Source organism: Tachysurus vachellii, chromosome 1 (assembly GCF_030014155.1).
Source record: "Tachysurus vachellii isolate PV-2020 chromosome 1, HZAU_Pvac_v1, whole genome shotgun sequence".
NCBI classification, from domain to species: domain Eukaryota; kingdom Metazoa; phylum Chordata; class Actinopteri; order Siluriformes; family Bagridae; genus Tachysurus; species Tachysurus vachellii.
The window spans coordinates 33,734,187-33,743,213 of NC_083460.1; the positions used below are offsets into that span (position 1 = coordinate 33,734,187).

Sequence of the window (9,027 nt, forward strand, 5' to 3'; positions counted from 1 at the left end):
ACAAGAAATAGAACCATTTATTATGCATTTCACTTGTCACCGGATTTCATCATTTTCCAATTCCGAGAAATCCAATCTAGATGCGTGTACGTGCTTACTCGGAGGCAGATCGAGGTGTGTCTCTGCATTTTTTTCCGTTCTCAAGCTGCTACTCACAATGCTATTAGAGTAGAAGTGACAAAAGTTTCTACATCAAATACAGCTGCTTACTGACACAACAGTTCATGCTTCAGTCCCGCTACACGCTACAAACTTACACTACGTACTCTACTGTCAATATGAATTTTAGAAGGAAATGTGGGCTAATTTATGAGACATAAGACACTTATCCACGGAAGTGTTATCGGCCACCTTGAATATAGAATTTTTTCAAAATTTTTCCTATAATCAGCCTATCCATTTTTCGCTATATCACCACTTATGTGCAATTCTTCTTGTTGGAATTTTTATTATGAACACACTACTCACAGGATTTATACTACAAAATGGCATATAGGTTTATAAGTGTGCAATTTGGGGCACAGCTGCCAAATCAAACACTTATACACCGGTGTAAAAGTCTTAAATGTGCAACCTGACGCAAGATTCTCCTTCATCTGTATGTTGTTTTTAAAAGTGGTCTCTGTACCTGTTAATCCAGGGATGTTATGACTTTTGTGGCTGACAGTTACTGTGAAAGAACCTGACACCCCACATTTTAAGGCTAACCCGTTTATTTCTGTCATACTTCTCTCCACTCTGTGTACACAGGTATATATTCATTATTTCTGCCCAATATTCCTAACATCTGCTTTATAGCTCGTTTTCCCACTGTACAGCCCTGCTGTTTTACAGATTATTACATCTGACAAGAATGTAGCATTCTGCCTATAACACCACAAAATATCATGTTCTAAGGAATTTAATTATAACGTTAAAGTAAGAATTTGAAAATTTAATAAAAGGAAGATAATTGAAAAATATTAAATTGAAGCAAAAGGACGCAAACGGTGGGAGTTTCCGTACGGATATTAATCATTACGTTCACTGTGACTTCCCGGCCCTGCTTTCAACAATCGAGTCAGTAGTCCCGAGTCCATATTAGTATCCTTTTGCATGGAAATGAGTCAAAGTGGAAGGGAGTGAGGCAGAAGCAGGATCTGACTTTTAAGCACAGACCTGGCAAGAAAAGCAATAGAGGCAAAGTGGTTGAGGTTCCGTCCTAGCAACAAAAGGTTCTAATTTTAAATCCCTAAATGCCACTGTTGTGGTGTTGTGCCCTAGAGCTAAACTTTTATTGACTGCCCAACTCTGGGCTTGAATATAGTTCTCTCAATAAATGCATATGGCAGATGAATAAATGAAAGGAAATGTAAACGATTTTTTTAAAGCTTGACGCAGCACAAAGTGCTCGATATGACATCTGAACATTGCGAGTTTAAATCCCAAAACAGATGCAATTCCACAAAAATAATTGGCTTTGCTCTGTGGATCAAAGTAGTCTAGCCAGTCTGTGAGCTTGTGTATAGGTCAGAGGACAATGAGAACTATCGTCTAAGAGTGTACAATTACATAGCCTGTTACGTTAACAGCTGTTACGTAAAATTTGGTGACTACATCTGGCAGAAAAAAGTGTAATCTGTTCATATAACTGTGACTGAGATTGAAAAGACAAGGAGCAATAGTACACATAGTAATATAAACAATAGTTATTAGCACTGGCTAAAATACAATAAATGTTAAAATGCATCATGTGTTTTACCGGTGACTAGGTGTGAAGTTGTGGTTCAGACATCGTCATGTTGTTCAATTGTTTTCAGAAACCATGACAAACGCTGATCTGTGGAATGAGTCATGAATTATTGAAGAGTTTATCAGATTCTGGTTACACGCTGTTCATGTCAGCTCACGCCAGCCTATATATATCTTGAAACGGCCTGCTCGACCAGCAAGTGAAATAAATATTGAGGTAAATGCTTACATTATGTTTCGACATTAGCTTTTATTGCACCTGCTCAGCCCATCACGGAGCTAAAATTGAAACACAAATCTTGTTCTAGTCCCAGACAGTGACAACCCTCTCAAACTAAGAAACGCATGCAAACCCTCAGCGTGCTTAAGAGCTTGCAGCAGAATACAATCTTCCATCTTGCTTTGTGTTTCTTTATGTTGCCATTTATGTTTTGTTTTGTCTAACCTCCTACAACCTGGTGTCCACATACGTGGACATCACATTGCATCTAAAATGCAAGCCAAACCAAAGCTCGGGTCTTAGGAGGTTAATGTTCTGTCTCCGCCCATGCATTGTCATTGGTTGTCTTCATTGTGTTTCCTTTTGTTACTCTCTCCTGCTTTCAGTTTGCCCCTTGATTAGTTTGTTGCATTCTATCCTATGTCCACAGCATAGTATTGATCAGTGTTTACCTGCCTGTCAGTACAGAGTCTTAATTTTCTTTTGTTTACTGTTTTGGTTCACTAGTCTCGCGTAGCCAGTTCTTCAGACTGACGATCGAAGGTCTGGACTCCATATCAGCTTATCATTTGGACTCCATAGAGGGTGCCTGACTGCCGTGTAAAACAACCAATCACAGTTTGTTTTGTTCAGCGTCATGTATAGGGCATGAATATGTAAAGTAGACATCCCTACTATAACAGACAAGCGTGCAAGTGTATTTTGTTTATTTAAGAAATGAATGCATCTATACCTTGAAAATTACACATAATTTGGAAAAAACAGCATCTAGCTGATCCTCATAAGCGCTCATTGTGACAGTTGTAAACATGACGGCTTCCTTCTTCCAAGAGGGAGAGAGATGATGACTTCAAAAAAGTTTCCAATTTTGTGTGTCATATGCATCACACTTTCAGCCAACTGTTCGTGGGCATGACATCTGAGACTGATCCTGCTGATTCACTGGCATGTTTTGCTCCCCAGTTTACTCGGTTAGTGGATCACCTGACCTAGTCTGCTTTTGACCTTGAAATAAATTGCAACTGCATCTGTGGAGTATGGCTTAATGCCAAGATGACCATGCCAGTGTTCAACTCAGTGCATTTATTTCAGTGGATCACCTTAAATCCTTATATTCACTTAATTCCCTCCAGAAGGCTACCTGCTGCAGTGCCAAGTAAATTCTAATGGACCACAAGATCGAAGAGAGGGATTGCCGAGATTCATGTTTTCCCAACTCAAAAACGAACAAACCAATGAGCAGAGAACCTGGTCATCCAAAGACAATAGATTCTGAAAATCATTGCCGAGATTGTAAGAGACCATAGACCATAGCACTACATTTCATTCCTCCCTCTTGTTATGTGTTTGTTTATCTTGCCAAATGTGTTTTTTTATGTTCTTGTCTCCACCCATGTATTATTATTGGTTGTTTTGTCCCTCATGTTTTCCGACTACTCTCACCTGCTTTCAGTTTGCCCAGGAATTAGTTTATGCATTCATAAACTTTAGGTTTTGACTGTAGTCTTGTAGAATTCATGCCGTCACATTTATTTAAAAATGTGAATGAAAACATGAAGTTTGAACAATGTCCATAATAAGGAAAAAAACACAACATGAAACTTTTAAGGCTTTGCAGCATATTATGTAGCTAAAAGCCATCTTGCTATTGTGCTGACTAGCAGTTGTAAATGCCTGACAAACTGGAAGGATCTTAAACAAAAAATCTCTAGCTGCATGTTATAAAAAAACTTTACTTTCTTCTCACTGCTGCTAATGAATGTTACACTTCTAAACCAACTCAGTATTTATGAGTGTTACAATTTACATATGCTTGCTGTGCATTATGGGAATACTACAGCCATCAAGATTAAACTGCATAAAGACATGCAAATTACCATTATCCCAAAATGATGTTCCAGCTGATTCACTTTGGCATTCTTAAAAACTTTAGAGACAAGATGACTAGACATAAATTGGTGCATTCTGGGGAAAAAAATAGAATAAATAATAGGTTTGGATTAAAACAGAGAACGAGGAGGAATCATTGGATGGATCAAAGGGATAGTGAGGATATGGGTGAAGTGAGGGGACATCTGTCAGCCTCCACCTGTGTGTGTGTGTGTGTGTGTGTGTGTGTGTGTGTGTGTGTGTGTGTGTGTGTGTGTGTGTGTGTGTGTGTGTGTGTGTGTGTAAGTAGGTCACTCTAAAGCCAGCCTGTGTTTAATGTACAGCCTAAAATATCCTTCAGACAGGAAAAGTAGAATTATAGCCACTGCTCCTTTTCCTTCTACCCTACAATAAACTAATTGCCACTTGTCTAAGGGCTACTTTATATGAATAAGATGCGGTCACAACGGTCTCTGCTTCCATGTGCCACTTTCCTGTCCCTTTCAGACGAGCCAAGAGAGAAAGTAGGTGACTGCAATCCAGCACGCTGTGATTGCACAAGTCATTAGCGAGGCATGGGATGCAGACTGTCGCACACACGCGGCACTAATTTCATTAAAACACTCATTCCGAAGACGCCTTTGCTGTTAATTAACAACTTAGAGGGAACGGGAGTGGGAGCTCTGAGAGTGTGTGGGAAAAGGATCGCCACTTTCGATAATTTCACACGCCATTTAGTAGCTGCTGGACGAGGAATGAAAAGCTGTTACTGGCAGCCTGCTGCAATTTCACACTGATAGAAAAAACAACAAACATCTCAATGCCAGCCCCCTTGGCAAACCAGTGCTAGATAGTTCGGCAAACTAAAGCTGGTAGTCTTGGAATGGCAAAGCCAGTGGGATGAGCAACCCAATGCCAGTGGGCTTGGCAACCCAGCGCCAGTAGGTTGGGCAAACTAGAGTTGGTGGTTTGGAAGCCCAGTGTCTGTAAGGTTGGCAGTCCTATTGTAATTAGGCCTGAAAAAAACAATACCATTTGGTTTGGCAAATCAATTCCAGTGCATTTGTCTACTCAATAACAGTAGATCTGGCAACACAATGTCAGTGGATTTGGCACAACTTCAAACCTTTACATATAAACCTTTACATTTATAAACCTTTACATTTATAAACCTTTACACACTTTGGATGGGTTAAATGCAGAGAACAAATTCTGAGTATGGGTCACCATACTTAGCTGTACGTCATGTCATGTCACAGTATGATGGGCATGACTGAGAATGGAAGTACCCCAACCTTCACCTTTGTGTGTGTGTGTGTGTGTGTGTGTGTGTGTGTGTGTGTGTGTGTGTGTTACCTGGTATTAACTAAAAACAACACTAAACACATGCATGAGAAATGTTCTGGAAATTACCTTGGTTTTAAAGTTAGAGATTACAGACTTCACAATAAAACCTACTCTTTAACTCATAGAGGATTAAATTAACACCCAATGGTGAAGTGATTATTACAGTGTTAAATGATCTTTTGCAATATCATTGGTAATAAAAAATAACAGATTTTCATGCTAAAAGTGTCCATTTGACTCATACAGTATTAAATTGATATCTAGTGTTGAATTTATCCCAGTAATGATGTATAACACCTGCAGTGTTGAATTAAGACATACAGTGCTGACTCGATAACTACAGTTTTAAGATTAACACATACAATGCTGACTTAGTGACTACAGTACTTATTCAACTACAATGCTGACGTACAATAACCGCAGTGTTGAATTAACACATATAATGCCGAATACATTACTACAGACTTAGATTAACACATTCAACACCAATTAAATGTGGTGAACACTAAAAATGCTGATTTAATATCCACAGTGTTTAATTAACACAGTCAGTGTTGTATTAACATGCAACAATTCTGGCTTGATAACTGCAGTGCTGACCTAACACTTAATAACTACAGTGTTGAATTAATATCATTACTACTGAATTAACATCTAATATGCTGTTTTAATAACTACAGTGTTGAATTAACATCATTGCTAATGAATTAACATCTAATGTGCTGTTTTAATAACTACAGTGTTGACTCAGCATCTTCAGTGTTAATGTTTACAATGTTTAATGCCAGGCTTTTCTAAAGTATCACTTACACTCAGTTTTCAGTGTCTTAAGCGAACACATACACTTTTTCAAGTAACACTGGACTAAAATTGGAGGTGTTCAGTATTGCAAGTGCTGTTCCAACAATGTTGGGGTTGATTCAAACTTTAGGTTCAGGTGTCACAAGAATGCATAAGTACTATAATATGTATTCAATTCAACACCGACTGTGGTTTTGCAGTGCAAAGAAGTTGCTTCTCATTGATTTTTTTTTTTACTCCACAGCAATGTATTCAGGTATTTATTCAATTAACACTTGTTGTGAAAGGTTTGATCTCAACATCACTGAAGAATAAAGCATGCACTCACCTCTGTGTGTGATGATGCAACGATGCCGTAACAGGTGCTCTTCTCTGGGTCGCTCATCTCAGCATCACACCAAGGACCGAAGTTCGCAAGCGCACTTCAGTCTGATCTAGACGCGTATTGTTAGTGCGCTGGCACGAGACTGCACCGTGGAATGCGACCACGTGCATACAGCTGAAAATCAGCTGTTCATCTCTCTCTGTCTGTCTGTCTCTCTGTGTCTCTCTCTCTCTCTCTCTCTCTCTCTCTCACTCTCTCACTCTCTCAGCACATCAAGGCAAATAGCCCAGGTTTCCCCAGTCATCCTTCTCTGCCTAGTACATCTTTACCATTAACTCACCTGACTCAACTAATCAGTTCTTTCTTTTTAATAGAGAGATGTAGTGACAACATAAATAAATGAAAAAGGATATGGGGACTCCAGTGCTCTATATTTAGATGTTTTCTTTGAGGGGTGATGCATGTGAAATGTATTGCAGGCTAAAATGCACAATTAAATCAGGCAAGCCTTTTAATTGCACGAGCCTAAATATGGAAAGGTGCACACAGTATAAGACAAACCGACACGAGCTCGCGCGCTCCTCATAGGCACCTGTGTACTGCTGAAATATCAGCCTCTGGAGCAGATCTACACAGATAAATCTAGTTTGTGCAGGGAAAAAGTCCATAAAGATTAAAAGTCCAAAGTGACACACAAACCTGGATGCATGAACAAAAATCGTTGTCCGCTTCTTGGAAAAAAAGCCCAACTGTCATCCAAACTGCTGCGGAAGAAGGATTAACGCGGAGTGTCAGTGTGTGTGTGTGTGTGTGTGTGTGTGTGTGTGTGTATGTGTGTGCCTGCGTGTGCGTGCATGTGTTATTGTATGAACCGGTCGCGCAACTGAGCTCACATTTATACAGACCTGCGCGAGCCGCTAGCACCGCGCTGAAGGGAAAAGCCACGCCCTGTGGCCCACTATTGGTTCACCAGGTATGAATATGCAAATAAAAGGAACGACTTCGGGCAGACATGGAATTTTGGCAAAAGTTAATTCAGAGCCTGAAAACAGCTGAAGAGCCTTTACATATATAAACCTTTACATATACACCTTTACATATATAAACCTTTACATATACACCTTTACATATATAAACCTTTACATATACACCTTTACATATATAAACCTTTACATATACACCTTTACATATATAAACCTTTACATATATAAACCTTTACATATATAAACCTTTACATATACACCTTTACATATAAACCTTTACATATATAAACCTTTACATATATAAACCTTTACATATATAAACCTTTACATATACACCTTTACATATAAACCTTTACATATATAAACCTTTACATATACACCTTTACATATATAAACCTTTACATATACACCTTTACATATATAAACCTTTACATATACACCTTTACATATATAAACCTTTACATATATAAACCTTTACATATACACCTTTACATATATAAACCTTTACATATACATCTTTACATATATAAACCTTTACATATAAACCTTTACATATATAAACCTTTACATATACACCTTTACATATATAAACCTTTACATATACATCTTTACATATAAACCTTTACATATATAAACCTTTACATATATAAACCTTTACATATATAAACCTTTACATATACACCTTTACATATATAAACCTTTACATATACACGTTTACATATATAAACCTTTACATATACATCTTTACATATAAACCTTTACATATATAAACCTTTACATATATAAACCTTTACATATATAAACCTTTACATATATAAACCTTTACATATACACCTTTACATATAAACCTTTACATATATAAACCTTTACATATATAAACCTTTACATATACACCTTCACATATATAAACCTTTACATATACATCTTTACATATATAAACCTTTACATATAAACCTTTACATATATAAACCTTTACATATATAAACCTTTACATATACACCTTTACATATATAAACCTTTACATATATAAACCTTTACATATATAAACCTTTACATATACACCTTTACATATATAAACCTTTACATATACATCTTTACATATAAACCTTTACATATATAAACCTTTACATATATAAACCTTTACATATATAAACCTTTACATATATAAACCTTTACATATACACCTTTACATATATAAACCTTTACATATACATCTTTACATATAAACCTTTACATATATAAACCTTTACATATATAAACCTTTACATATATACACCTTTACATATACACCTTTACATATAAACCTTTACATATATAAACCTTTACATATATAAACCTTTACATATATAAACCTTTACATATAAACCTTTACATATAAACCTTTACATATACAAACCTTTACATATACAAACCTTTACATATAAACCTTTACATATATAAACCTTTACATATATAAACCTTTACATAATAAAAATTTACATATAAACCTTTACATATAAACCTTTACACATATAAACCTTTACATATAAACCTTTACATATACAAACCTTTACATATAAACCTTTACACATATAAACCTTTACATATAAACCTTTACACATATAAACCTTTACATATATAAACCTTTACATATAAACCTTTACATATAAACCTTTACATATAAACCTTTACATATATAAACCTTTACATATAAACCTTTACATATAAACCTTTACATATATAAACCTTTACACATATACAAATTTACATAT

General features: G+C 36.3%; 1 protein-coding gene across 1 annotated transcript in view; it reads right to left on the bottom strand.

Moving 5' to 3' along the window:
* Positions 1–7,146, bottom strand: part of LOC132855214 (cell migration-inducing and hyaluronan-binding protein-like) — a 128,296-nt gene extending 121,150 nt beyond the window's left edge. The window contains exon 1 of the mRNA XM_060884013.1: positions 6,993–7,146. The gene's annotated coding sequence lies outside the window, so the exon portion shown is untranslated. The remainder of the gene's footprint in view (positions 1–6,992) is intronic.
* Positions 7,147–9,027: the final 1,881 nt, after the last annotated feature.